This window comes from Colobus angolensis, unplaced genomic scaffold, assembly GCF_000951035.1.
Source record: "Colobus angolensis palliatus isolate OR3802 unplaced genomic scaffold, Cang.pa_1.0 Scaffold70, whole genome shotgun sequence".
NCBI classification, from domain to species: domain Eukaryota; kingdom Metazoa; phylum Chordata; class Mammalia; order Primates; family Cercopithecidae; genus Colobus; species Colobus angolensis.
Genome location: NW_012120710.1, coordinates 2,280,254 through 2,295,499, shown reverse-complemented (window position 1 = coordinate 2,295,499; position 15,246 = coordinate 2,280,254). Strand labels below are relative to the sequence as shown.

General features: G+C 41.9%; 1 pseudogene across 1 annotated transcript; it reads right to left on the bottom strand.

Moving 5' to 3' along the window:
- Positions 1–13,452: 13,452 nt before the first annotated feature.
- Positions 13,453–14,537, bottom strand: LOC105501270 (annotated as a pseudogene). The gene has a single exon (XR_001000163.1). The product of XR_001000163.1 is annotated as a non-histone chromosomal protein HMG-17 pseudogene (transcript).
- Positions 14,538–15,246: the final 709 nt, after the last annotated feature.

Below are 15,246 nucleotides of genomic sequence, written 5' to 3'. Positions count from 1 at the left end.
ACTGCTTGAGGCCAGGAGTTCCAGACCAGTCTGCACAACATAGCAAGACCCATCTCTGAAATTTTTTTTTCAAATTAGCTAGGTGCAGTGTTGTGCACCTGTAGTCCCAACTACTTGGGAGACTGAGGTGGGAGGACTGCTTGAGCCCAGAAGTTCAAGGCCTCAGTGAGCTATGAGTAGGGCACTGCATTCCAGCCTGGGTAACGCAGTGAATTCCCATCTCTAAAAGAAAAAAGAGAAACAGAAAGAAAGAGAAAATGAAAAGCAGCAACAACTGGAGGGGATAATAGAATAGTTCAGAAAAACCCTCTTCCTAGGCTAAGAAAACCATCCAGCCTAACTGAGGCACTGTCACTATGTTCCATCTGAGTTAGAGAGTGAGAATAATGATTGGTGCATTCCTTGGCTCTTTGATGCATACTTCACATTCCCTCCAAGACTATACATAGCAAGTAATTAGAAACTTCGTTCTTTCTGACAGACAATGCAGAGCATCTCAAAGCAGCCTCTTTCCTGCAGGAAGAAAAAAGGCACGAGTGAAGCAAACGGAAAATATAAAACCTGCACACCCACAGCAGCCTTTCCCCACAGCCGCCCTCAGTCCTCCTTAGAAGTAAGTCCAGCCTGGTGCACCTAGGCTTCTGCACAAAATACAGGAATTCAGCACCTTTTCTTCATCTTTACACTACAGATGTCAATTATTTGGGCTTGTGTCCCTCCCCACCGCAAATCCTCTCAGCAGTTGCTTGCTATTATTAGTAAGACAGAGATATATTTTAAAATAACCATCTGACCCAACTAGTTCCTCCTTCTATCAATAGGAAGAAATTAACTTATCCAGTCCTTAATCAGGCCCTCAAACCCATTCTTAAAAGTTCCTTTCACACACCCTGCATTCGCTGAAAACAAAGAAGGGAAGAGCATGCTTCTAAAAAGCTCCCGGGTTGCTCACATCACCAGCATGAGGCAAAGTTCAGAATAGATTTGGAAGCTTCTCACCAGCATCACGGGGATAAGGGTCACACCAGTCAGTATAAAATCCACTCAGGGCCAATAATGCCTTCCCTCAGCCAGGCCTCTGACTGTACAAGATATACCCTTTCTACCGAAGTCCACACCCAAAGCAAGGTTTTCCTTATTCTCCGTTATTCTGGGACACCAAAATGATTTAACTGTAACACATGTCAAATCTACTGCCAAATGGACCGGCTTTCACCAGCCGGTCCTAATCACTGAGCAGGCTCGTAAGGGTGACTTAAGCCCAGCATGAGAAACATTTGTGCAAAACTGTCAGCCATTGGGTCTTGAGCACCCATCTACATTCCACCCCTCTAAGTTCCCACCCCCAGAGCCCATGCCAACTGCCAACGTGCTCACCAGCTAGTCCACACAGCGCAAGCAGCTGCCACTCAGCCAGTCAGCACGTGGCAGACCGCCAGCACACAAGTTTCAGAATGCAAGCCTGCCCCGTCACAGTGCTGCTAAAAGGTTGAAGGTCTTCGAGTGTGCTAGCCTTTAGATTCGCCTCACTTGCCCTCCCACCTCCCTTCTCCCATCCCTCCCCTGTTACGCCTCCTGCTGTAGCATTTCACTCGTCTCTATAGTAACAGCATCTGGTTTCAGGGTTAAAACTTTATACAGCACATTTCTCCTCCGAGCCTAAGCTTTTGCCAAAGGATGCAGTAGCAAAAAGCCTGCTGCTTTACCGTGGAGCCACCTGTTTCCCTGCCACCCCAGGATTGCAGCTACTTTGTAAACTGTAGGATGAAAGCGACTACAGTACTGAGCCCAGGGGAGGCGAAACAGAGCCTCCAACCCTGGCACACTGGCTGGTGTGTAGAGGATCCACTCTGGGGCTTGTATACCCAATCCCAGAGCTAGCCCACTCTCTTCCACAGCCTGCTCTGCACTTAATGATGCTGCACGTGGATCAAGTTCATAGCAGGGCTTTTTGATTGCATCCCAAAAGGCACCGGGGATGGCACCCTAGAGAGCAGCAGGGCACCAGTGTTTAACATGCCCATACCAGAGTTTCATATCACTGTCTCTCTCCATGCATACAGCATAAAGTTTATTAGCTAATCTTGTATTTCAACTCATCCCACTTTATCCTCACCAGCTTGGTCTGTTTACAACATCCGGTGAACCCCATAATCTCTCACTTCACACAGCTTTCCCATGCATAGCCAATGTTTAAACAGTTCTTTACACACATGCCCACACACACACCAAAGTGACGCACACAGGGGAGTGATCAATGCTAGCAAGTGAAGAGTTTTATTATTAGCCATTTTTGCCATGAAAACTAAGTGTATACAAAGGCCTTTACTTGAGGACTACAGTCTCAGAGTTCAAAAGCAGGCTGTCCCTGTTACTTGGCTAATCTTGGATCAGATGAAAGATAAAAATCAGCATTTCACAGGTCTTTTTCAGGAGCTATAGAGAATATAACAATCAGTACCGACATCTAAAATTATACACTCATACACCCATTTCTGAGTTCTATTCCCTATTCAAATCATGTTTAAGAAGTGGGGGACTACTTCCATTATAAACCATTTGCAAACATGATTTTTTTTTCATGATTCTAAACTTCACAGCATTTTATTGGTGCGTTTGTTGCTTTGTAAAATCTGCCATGCACATTTTCAACATACACATGATGAACAAGACACAATTCTCTAAGCCACAGGCGACAGGGAAGAGCAATCTCAGTGGCTGCAAAGTGCACTGCCATCTTTTGGCAACATGCGTTCACTACAGGGAACGAAGGGCAAGAAAAAGCTGCAACCATTCCCTTTAAAACTTCACAGGGGCTCTAAGAAGGCCTTTCATTCCCACAGGAAGTAAGACAGAACACAGTTGCTGACTTAACTGTGCAGACAGCTGGAGCTCTGGACATCCACACAGGGGGAAAGGGACATCGGTGCAGCAAAACTCACAAGCATGACTGATGGCAGTGACGACTCCCAGAGATCAGCCGGCAACAAAGCGAAGTCAGTCTCCTTCCCAGAGCACTCTAATCAGCCTGGAAATTTACACCGGCCCAGGGCCAGAGGGAAATAGGTGAGAGCCCCACACAAAATCAGACTGAGAACTGGATAAAAGGTGAAAATGCAACCCAGAGCAGGATCACGCCAAATCCAATTCTGGATTTATGAACTGTATTAAAAGTTCATTTGTACTCCTGGGCACTTATCCCAGAGAAATAAAAACTTACGTTCACCCAAAAACCTGTACATGAATGTTCACAGCAGCTTTAAGTATAGTAGAAAACTCCAGAATTAATCCACATGTCTTTCAACAGGAGAGTGGTTAAACTATGGTACATCCATACCATGGAATACTGCTTAGCAAGAAACATGAACAAACTATTGATATACACAACAAATTGAATGAATCTCCAGAAGCTTATGCTGAGTGAGAAAAGCTCATCCGAAAAGGTTACAAACTATATTATACAATTTATATGGAGTGACAAAATTTTAGAAATGAAGGACAGATTTCAAAGGACAGATTCATGTTTGCCAGGGGTTAAAGATGGAGGTATTTGTTGTTAACAAGGGCAACACGAGGGACCCCTGTGGTTGGCTCTATTCAGTATCTTATCTGTGGATCAACACAGGTGATAAAACTGTATAGAACTTAATACAGACAGAGAAGAGAGAGAGAAATTCGTACACGTAAAACAGGAAATGTGAATAAAGTTTGGTGAATTGTATCACTGCCAATAACCTGGTTATGATATTATACTACCGTTTTGTAAAATGTTCACCTTGGGAAAAACTGGCAAACTGGAGCTTTTCTGCACCAGTAACCTCTCTGTATAATTTCTCAAACATGCATTTGAATCTACAATTATCTCAATAAAATTTTCAATTTAAAAAAGCTCATTTGTAACTCTGTTTTTTAATTTCCCCTAGAAGCATTATTCTACACGGTAGTCAGGTCCACCAACACAGATGCAGAATCAGGCAAAACTGAATACAAAATCCCAGATGCACATTTTGCTAAGTGTGTAAGCTTGGAAAGTTAACTAGCCTCTCTCACTTCAGTGTCTTTTAAAATGGGCTTATACCACTTCAGAACTTAGTTTAGGGAATTAAACAGTTTCCTAAATAAATCCAACCAGTTTTAGTTAAATAAAATATAAAGTTCATAGGGCCCAGAGAATAGAGTATTAATACTCCTACAGACCCAGAGGTCATGATTCTGTCTCATGAGCAAAGGCACAGGATTTTTGACTAAGGAGACTACAGATAAACTGTTCCTCAAACTACTAGGATCAAACTCTCCCTTTCCATCTTCTCCATGCTAGGGTTAGGTCTCCTAAACTCTGTCTTCAGATTGTTGATTGATTTCTGAAAGGCTGGAGCAGGCTCAGTAACAAAGGACAAGAAAATAACTGATAGGAGGATGGAGACAGAGACTCTGGGGTGAGAAAAGGCTCAGAGGCCAGGAGAGGTGACCGATGAAGAGAGAAAGTGCTTGTGGGGAGGGTACGAAGTGCTGAAAGGAGGACTTCGTTCATGACTCCTCAGGACATTCCCTGACTTAGCCTGCACTCACACTCACATGCTCCTTAATATTTTTAATGGACTATCTCACGTGCTTCCACAAAGACCTTGTGCTGCTTCTGACCAGAGTTCCGTTGTAGAATAGAGTAGTCTCCTTCCCATGTCAGAAACAAAGTACTTTGTCCTTCCAACATTTTCTCAGAGGTTTTACTGTTACGGACAGGAAAAAGAAGCTCCCTTCTAAACTCTTTTAGCTTTCAATCACCCTTCTTCAAGGCTTCTTGTATGAAAATCACAAAGGTCCTAAGACAGGAATCAGGCCAGATGAAATGGCTGGGCCCCTCCATATGAGACACCAGCACAGAGGACGGCGACCGGCATGTTCGTCCTCTGTCCCCTCCTCCACACCACCATCAGCTCTTCAACCAAGAGCCAGACCCAAACCAGCAGCAGAGTAAGGAAAGAAGAGCAAAGGGAGGAAGGGATGATACCCCACAGGGCAGTCACAGGAAAGGGAATATCTATAGCTGAAAACCCACCCTGCAAGGCAGCTTTTGGTCAAGGGATGCCCCAACATGCTCAGGTTTGACGTGAGTGTAGGATGGCAGGATTCCCATCTGCCTTCTCACCAGTGCTTTTTCACTGGCCTCCCTGGATCTGAACTCATTCCCCTCTAATGCATCCATTTATAAAACGCACTTTAGTATCTCTCCTTTTAAAGAGCCTTCAGTGGTTCTTCATTACATGGAAGAGAAATCCAACTTGCTTAACACGAAACGTAAGCTCAGGTCCTACCATCCCCATGCCATACACCCTGAACCATCCGCCACACCTTCGTGTACATGCTATTTCCTCTAATTAAAATATCATCTTAGTTAACCCATTCTTCAAAACCCAACTTAACATCCAACCTCTCCAGAAGCCTCTCTACATTCTCAGACATACCCTTCCCTGAGCAGAGCTATGCTCCTTCCTCTGTTCTCCATTGGCTTCCTGAATGTGCCTGCTTCCCACATAGCATGTTACAATGCATTGTCATTATAACTTATCATCACTCAACTGTACTTAAGCATGTCATGGCTCTTGTCCCCACCGTATCATGAGCTCTTTCAGAGCAAATATTGTCTTTCTAAAGTTTTTCTACCTCTAGTGTCAAGCATAGTCACTATACATAGTTAGTAGACTACGTGTAGTGTAGTTAGTAACTATGTGTGGTGACTATGAATCAATCAATTAATCAATTGATTCACTGACTATGAATCAATCGATTAATCAGTCAATCAACCAGTTAGAAGTAGGCACAGTGAAGGCACATACATGTTTACTATTAAGTGGATCTCTAAGTCTAAAGGCCCTGAATGTGTATTTCAAACAACATAAACCCCATAAACAAGCAAATTTCCAATGACTTAGCCTGTTATTCAACTGGAGAAACAGTGATGTGTTCCAAAGAAAGGGGGGAAAATGGCTATGCTATACTCCCTGAAGAGTGTTATGTTTATGGTTGAATTAAGGGATTTTTCAAGGATATTTTTACCTATATAATTTTCTCTTTATAGATTAACATTAGAATTTAACCCACCACACAGACTATACCAATACTCTCACATGTAGAGGCCAAATTAAATTCAAATGGGAATTTCCCTTGTCTGCTAAAAAAAAAAGTAAGTGGTACCTGGACCTGCCACATATTTGGTTCTAAATAAAAATTTGTTTCATGAACAGAAGAATGAATGAACTTAAAAATAAATCACACCATACACTACTTTAAATACCCAGAAGCAAAGCCTGATACAGTGGCATATGCCTAAAATCCCAGCTACTAGGAAAGTTGAGGTGGGAAGACTGCTTGAGCCCAGGAGCTTTGAGGCTGTAATGCGTCACAATCATGCCTGTGAATATCCACTGCACTCCAGCCTCGGCAACATAGTGAGATCTATTTCTAAAAATAATAATAAATGCCCAGAAGCAGCATGAAAGTTATAAGAGAGTTCAATTTTGCTCATCAGGCCTGCAACTGGACAAATAAAACTCTGTAATGTGTTTAGGTATATCTATAAAGAAGCTAGATGGCAGTTACCTGCAAATAAAACTGGGATTCAAAATGTCAATATAAACTTTAAGCTCTAGAAATTTTAGCTTAGGTTTACATTTATACACAGTCAATGATAAATTATTTGTAGTAATTAGTATGGCAATAGCACGGATAACTAAAATCCTCAGTTAATTCATATTCATTGTAGTCTGTGACTTTTGCACATTTACTGTGGATTTCACAGTGATCTCAGATGAGACGCAGATTGGCAGGCAGATGGGGACTCAAGAGCAGGAGTTTTTTCCAGGACACAGGGCTGGGAGTCAGCTCCATGGCACCTGATCAGGCACAGTCCCTGACCTACCCACCTCTGACACACAGAACTGACACTGAAGAAGATGCCTTCTGAAATGGGTTTAGGCAAACCTTCCTACCTCTACGCAACGTGGCAACCACAGTGTTCACATCTCCCATCCTGAACTATCACCTGGCTGGCAGGGATGAGGCTCCTGAAATTTTATTAAGTTCTTGCTACATGTCAGTCAGTGTGCTAAGCAACATACATGCATAATTTCCTTCTGGATGCCACCTTATTTTAGCTGACTCAGTAACAGGACAGAACTGAAGCTTCTAGCTAAAGGATGTCAATACCTATAACAATGTAGGAACTGAGATTAGGAACTTTCATTATCTATTAATTTTTTTTTTTTTTTTTTTTTTGAAACAGAGTCTTGCTCTGTTGCTCAGGCTGTAGTGTAGTGGTGCAATCTCAGCTCACTGCAACCTCCACCTCCCGTGTTCAAGCGATTCTCCTGCCTCAGCCTCCCAAGTAGCTGGGATTATAGGCACGCACCACCACGCTCAGCTAACTTTTGCATTTTTAGTAGAGATGGGGTTTCACCATGTTGGCCAGGCTGGTCTCCAACTCCTGACCTCAGGTGATCCACCCACCTAGGCCTCCCAAAGTGCTGGGGTTACAGGGGTGAGCCATTGCACCCGGCACATTATCTATTAATTTTTTAAGTCACATTTTGAATACGTACTGCTTGCCAACTACTAAGCTGAATACTTTGTGATGATGATTTGATTCAATCTTCATAACAATGCCATGAGGTAGGGACTCTTCACACACCCACTTTAAAGTCCTAATTTTGAACATAAATAATTTGCCCAAAATCACACAGTACATGTGATAAGAAGACCAGGCATGCAGACTAATTGAGCAGTCCACAATTTTAACCACTCTACTATACTCTTTCATAATTAACTAATCAATGCCCACCAAGGATTATCTTCAAGAATATTTTTCATAATGCTGAACTTACATATATTCCTTCTTATAATTTCAAATTACATCACTTACCTCTTTCTCCACTTCGGTGTGCCTACTGGCCAAATATTAGAGCATCCTGTAACAATCCCCCCCAAATTAATATCTTTATTTTTATTTAGCAAACACTTAGGTAGTGCTTACTATGTCCTAGTTACTACTGTAATTGCTTTACAGATATTATTAACTCATTTAATACAACAATCCAATGAGGTTTGCACTGTTTTTATCACCATCATCTCTGAAACACAGACAGATTAAGTCACATGCCCAAAAAAATCACACAGCTATAACTGTTGATGTCAGGATTCAAACCCAGGAGGACTGGCTCCAAAATCTGTTCTCTTACCCACTCAATGTCAAGCTGCCTCTTTTTAGCCAATTTGACTGATCTGTTAAAACTCTCCAAATATCTTGGGGAGTCTTGAACCCTGGCAGTTGAGGAACAAGAGCGGGAGGAGGAAGTCAGGACCGAGACCTACAGTGGGTCAGTGTTCACAGGACCAGGTTGTGGATGAGATGGGGCTGTGAGGATTCAGGCTCTTGGGAAGGGACTAGGAGGATCAGGGTCAGAGAAGAAACGGCTGTGAGGACCCGGGCTCCAGACAGGACTTAGGGAACGGGGATGGATTGGAGTTCTCCAGTATCTGAGGGAAGTCGGTCTGGGAGGAACAGGATTGTGAGGACTTGCACTCCTAAGAGGAGAGGACTGGAAAGGAATGAGGTATGAAGACACGGGCTCCGGAGAGGTAAAAGCGGAGCAGTGAGGACCTGGGATCCTAAGTGGCAGAAGAGGGACAGTGAAGACCCGGGCTCCTAAGGATTCAGAAATGGGACCACGAACACTCAGGTTCCTGAGGGGCAGAATCAGACTGAGAAAACCTGAGTTTTGGAAGGGAACAGAAGTGGGCAGTGAAGACGGGCTTCTGTGGGAATGGGATCTGGGCTTTGAGAATCCAAGTTCCTGAGTCTTGGAACAGGGCTGTGAAGACCCGAGCTCCTAAAAGCATTGGATCTAAGGGACCACGGATGTGAAATCACCCTACCAAGGAAAGGGAAAGGGCGGCCTACTTGGCTTTGGGCAGGCTTTTCTTGTGTCAGATACTCAATCTAGGAGGCCCACATGCAAGCATCTTCATCTTCTGCTTTATTCTTGGGAATCAGATGTAAAGTTAAAAATAGTTTGAACTCAGTTATATACTTAAGTTCTTTAAATCCCATTCCACTCAACCCTGATTGAGCACAGAGCTCAGCATCTCAAATAAAAGAATGCCAGTGCAAAACAAAAACAAAAATAAAAACTCTAGGAACCTGGGATCACAAATACTAGACAGACCTTTAGTGAAAGAGTAGAAACACTCAATAATTAAAGAGTATACAAACCCTTGACATTCATGAACATCCCCTCCTCAGGCCCATTTTGCAAATTCCCCAATTCACAAGTACCACACAGCATCTAATTTCCATTTGCCAGCTCAGCCTGGGCTCACCACTTGGCCACATGTTTCTCCACCAAAGCACAAACCTACTACATGGTATGACCTTCTAGGGCTGCTAGCAAATAGTTGAAATCACAATTGTTAAATTCACACATGCCAAGGAACTACTGTATCAAAAGCCAGAAGAGTGCATCATTCACCACATGGGCTGCACTACTAAGCAGAAAAACAACTTTTATCTCATAAACTTTATGAGCACAGTTCACTATTACAAGAACATTGAAGACATTTCTCTAGTCTGTGTTCCCTTATTAAAATGTCTCTTTCCACAATGCTGTTCAAAGTTTATCCTTCATTTCTCCCAAGAAATCTCTCAGTGTACACTTGTGATCTAATTTTCCAAAGTTTAACTCATTTACTCATTCATTTACTCAATTTATTGAGTGTCTGCTATGACCAGGCATTATTCTAGGCACTAAGGATAAATCCATGGTGGGAAATAGACAATACACAAAATTTAAAAATCAACTGCACAATGTGTTAAAAGTTGATACTGCAATGGAAAAATGTAAGCAAGGAAGAGATTTAGGGAATGCTGGTTAAACTGGAGAGTAATGCAGTTTTAAATAGGTAGTTAAGAAAGGCCTCAACGAGTGATAGTTGAGCAAAGATTGAAAAGGGTAAGATAGTGAGACTTGCAGTTATGTTGAGAGAACAGCAAATGCAAAGGCCTTGAGGCAGGAAATAGCCTGGAAGATTACTGGAATATCAAGGAGGCCAGTAGCTGGTGCAGAGTAAGCCAGGAGGGGTGGAGATAAAATCAGAGAGATGAAGGTAAAGGAGAAGCAGCCTGCTTTGGGTTTGGGAGGCCACTGTATGAAGGGCTTTGGTGTTTACTCTGAACAACTAGAAAGCCACTGGAGGGTCTAAGCAATAGAGTGATACTTCCTCAAGTTTATAGTCTTTACCTAAGTCTTTGTCATTATATAAACATTTCCATTAAGGTGCTTCCTGAAACCTACTTAGAAGGTCTTTCTGGGGCCACAGCTAGTGTAGAACAGAGGTTACAGGCGGGGTCTGCTGGGTCAGAATCCTACATCACCATGTCAGAACTTGACCCAATGCTCTGCAGATCCAAAAGTGAATTGACACACCTTAGGAGACTTCATCCCGAGGGTTCAGAGCCTTGACATTGACTTCTGCCTTGTGAAGGTGCTGAGCACTGTTTCAGTGCTCATGACAAAGGCCAATCTGCATTAACTTGTTAATAAAATCTTTATCAGCTTCTGCCAAACTAGCTCCAAAGTTCATGACTCAAGTTGTTGCCACTTGAATCCTCACCTACCTAAATCTGCCCCAGGGATGGCAACACGTAGTGTTAGAATATGCCAAAGCAGATGATTAATATGTGGATATCATGAGAATAGCAAACACCTTATTGTTGGTGTTTTTTTTTTAACACCCATAATTCAAATTGCAACTTTAAATAATAAAGGAATACATTTAAAGTTGTTTTAAACTATGAGTTTTCTGATGCCACAGTTACACCGACTGCACTTTGGGGGAAAACGCCCTGAGCTTGGCATCCTTTGCCATAGAATGATATCCCGTGTTTGGTTCTAGCCGCTTGTGTGTACAGAGAGGAGTGGTCCACATTGTGAAAGGATGTTACAACCCAATTTAAAAACAGTCTCCTTCATAGTGGAAAGCAGTAAAGTGATCCTCAAAGAGTTAAAAGCAGAACTATCTACCATTCAACCCAGCAATCCCATTACTGGGTATATACCCAGAGGAATATAAATCATTCTACCATAAAGACACATGCACATGAATGTTCACTGCAGCACTATTCACAAGAGCAAAGACATGGAATCAACCTAAATGCCCACTAATGACAGACTGGATAAAGAAAACGTGGTATCAATATACCATGGAATGCTATGCAGCCATTAAAAAGAACAAGATCATGTCTTTTGCAGGAACACAGATGCAGCTGGAGGCTATTATCCTCAGCAAATTAATGCAGGAACAGAAAAACATATACTGCATGTTCTCACTTTTAAGTGGGAGCTAAATGATAAGAACTTACGAACACAAAGAAGGAAACAACAGACACTGGGGTCTACTTTAGCGGGGAGGGTGGAAGGAGGGAGAGGAACAGAAAAGATAACTATTGGGTACTGGGCTTAATACATGGGTGATGAAATAATACGTGCAACAAACTCCCACGACATGCGTTTACCTATGTAACAAACCTTCACATGTACCCCCAAACCTAAAATAAAAGTTAAAAAAATGAAAAAATAAAATAAAAACATTCTCCTTAACTCATAGAGAAAAAAGGACACCCATAAGACCTAACTATCTAATGTGACACGTGAGCTGCGATAATTCAAACAAATCAACCGTCTAACAAACTATTTTGAGATAAGGAAGCTTGCAAGTTAACTGGGTATTAGATGGTACTAAGGAATTATTATTAATTGTATTAGGTATGATAATGGTGGTGAGGTTACATATATTTTTAATGTCTTTACAGGCATACATCAGAGATGTTGCAGGTTCGGTTCCACTCCATCACAATAAAACAAATATCACAATAAAGCGAGTCACATGAAATTTCTGTTTCCCAATGCATATAAAATTATTATTATTATTATTTTTTGTTGTTGTTGTTGTTGTTGTTGTTGTTGAGATGGAGTCTCTCTCTGTCGCCCAAGCTGGAATGCAGTGGTGCGATCTCGGCTCACTGCAAGCTCCACCTCCTGGGTTCACGCCATTCTCCTGCCTCAGCCTTCTGACTAGCTGGGACTACAGGTGCCCACCACCATGCCCGGCTAATTTTTTTGTATTTTTAATAGAGACGGGGTTTCACTGTGTTAGCGAGGATGGTCTCGGTCTCCTGACCTCGTGATCCACCCGCCTCAGCCTCCCAAAGTGCTGGGATTACAGGCATGAGCCACCGCGCCCGGCCTTTAAGTTATGTTTATACTACACTGTTGTCTATTGTGTGCAATAGCATTATGTCTAAAAAATGCACATATCTTAATTTCAAAATTCTGTATTGCTAAAAAATGCTAACAACCACCAGAGCTTTCACCAAGTTGTAATCTTTTTGCTGGTGGAAGGTCTGGCCTCAATTCTGATGGACAATAAAGTTTGCCTCATCAATTGATTCTTCCTTTCACAAAGTATTTCTCTGTTGTATGCACTGCTGTTGAATAGCATTTTACCCACAGTAGAACTTTTTCCAAAATTGGAGTCAATCCTCTCAAACCGTGCTGCTACTTTATCGACTAGGTTTACGTAATACTCTAAATCCTAATCCTTTGTTGTCGTGTCAACAATGTTCACAGCATCTTGACCAGGAGCAGACTCTATCCCAAGAAATCACTTTCTTTGCTCATCCATGAGAAGTGACTCCCCATCCATTCAAGTTTGTCATGAGGTTGTAACAATTCAGTCACTTCTTCAGGCTCCACTTCTAATTCCAGTTCTCTTGCTATGTCCACCACCTCTGCAGGTACTTTCTCCACCGAAGTCTTGAACCCTCAAAATCACCCATGAGGATTAGAATCAACTTCCTTCTGTTTCTGTTGATATTTTGGCATCTTCCCATGAATCATATATGTTTTTAATGGCATCTAGAATGGTAAATCCTTTCCAGAAGGTTTTCAACTTACTTTGCCCAGATCCATCAGAGAAATCACTATTTACGACAGCTATTGCTTTACAAAATGTATTTTTAAATAATAAGACTTTTAAGTCAAAATTACTCCTTGATCCATGAGCTGCAGAATGAAAGTTATTTTAGCATACATAAAAATTACATTCATCTCCTTGTACCTCTTTATCAGAGTTTTTGGGTAACCAGGCGAACTGTCAATAAGCAGCAAAATTTTGAAAGTAGGTCTCAACGGTGAGCTTAAAATATTCAGTAAATCATGCTATAAACAGATGTGCTGTCATCTAGGCTGTGCTGTTCCATCTTCAGAGCACAGGCAGAGTAGATTTAGCAAAAATCTTTTTTTTTTTTTCAAACTGTATCCAGCTTTATTAAAGATACTTTCCATAAACAATCATGGTATTTCAGGCAGGACATGGGCAGACAATCATTAACAGTACACAATAACTTTCAAACTCCCTTCTTCAATGGACTACCAAAAATCAGAAAGCCACTATAAAATCCAGTGAAGTCTTCAGGTGATGCTCTGAACAGGGAAAGTTTAGAGTGAGGGTTGACATTTCACATTTAGCATGTTGTTTAACAACCTTTCACAAGCTGACCCTGACTTTCAGGAAGTGAAATGAAAATGGCAGAATTTATCTGAAGATCCACAATCTAGAAATGGAACCACTGCTCTTTTGACAAGTGCCATCTCAGTGGCATCACTGGAAAGTCCAGATTACCTGACACACTGGTAACCAATGACTAGGGGTCAGGTCCCAACAGATGTCTGGGCTTAAGGGAGTTAAATCTATGCTGAAAGATGGAAAGCGAGAAGAGGACATAAAAACAAATTTGTTTTTCCATACCACAAGGCTTTTGTGCCAAGGTGGCCATGTGTGTCAAAGTAGGGAATCCCTCCTCCTGGGAACCAAGAGGAAGTCTCTCAAAACTAGAAGGGAAAGGTGTTTTCCCCACATCAAACCAGCTTTGGAGATATTCTATTAGTGACATATGCCCCTTCCCCCAAAAACAACAACTAAGTGTTCTCTGTGCTAACAACATAGCTTTAAAGGAAAAAAAGTAAAACAAAATTCCGCATTTTTATAAAACTTGATAAAAAACAGTATTTCAAACTGTACAGTCACCAGAAGTACACAGTTATCAAAAATGCACACACTTCACTTGGTATCTCCAGCACCTTCAGCTTTCTGTGCCTGGTCTGTTTTGGCATCTCCGTTTTCTGCAGGGTTATTCCCCTCCTTGCCAGCATCAGCTTTTCCCTTTTTCCCTTTGGGTACCTTCTCTCCCTTCTTTGCAGGGGCCTTTTTAGGCTTGGGCTCTGGCTTTGGAGGAGCAGGTTTAGCAGACAACCTCGTGGATCTTCTCTGTGGTTCGTCCTTCACCTTGGCTTTATCTCCTTTAGCATCCCCTTCAGCCTTTCTCTTGGGCATGGTGGCGACGGCGGCGGGACGTAGGTGCTGGACACGGGATGCAGCGCGCGGGCTTTGGTCGGTCCAGGGGTTGTTCTCACCTCTTCTTCTTCACACTGCTCTCAGCATAAATCTTAAGGGTTGTTTTCACTTTCTTATTATTGGTGTATTCACTTGAATAGCACTTCTAATTTTCTTCAAGCACTTTTCCTTTACATTCACAACTTAACTAACGATTGGGACAAGAGGCCTAACTCTTGACCTATCTTGGCTTTTGAGATGCCTTCCTCGCTAACCTTAATCATTTCTAGCTTTTGACTTAAAGTGAGAGACGTGCTACTCTTCCTTTCATTTGAATACTTAGAGGCTCTTGTGATGTCTCTGCAGAAAAGTGAGCTTCCCTGTGATCCTAGAAGAATAAAAACTCACCAAAAACTAATACAGTCCCTTGTATTACTAGACATTGATGGGATACAAGGGAAAAGAAGAAGGATGTTCCCAGTGACAGCATATTCCCTTCTTGCAAAACACAAGATACCTATTTTTCCCAAGGAAGTAATATTACATTTGCTGATTAGGTTCCAAGGCCAACTCACAAAGTTCAATTTGCTGAAAATGTGGCCAAATTATAGAAATAATAATAAAATTGAATATAATAAGGGCTTTATATAAATTATTTAAACTTGACTACCAGTCAATGAAATAGCTGCTATTATTATCATCCCCCTTTTACCGATGGTAAAACTGAGATTTAAAGATGCAAGCAAGTTATTAAGGTCACACAGCTACTAAGTGATACAACCCATACAGATTATTAGCTCACAA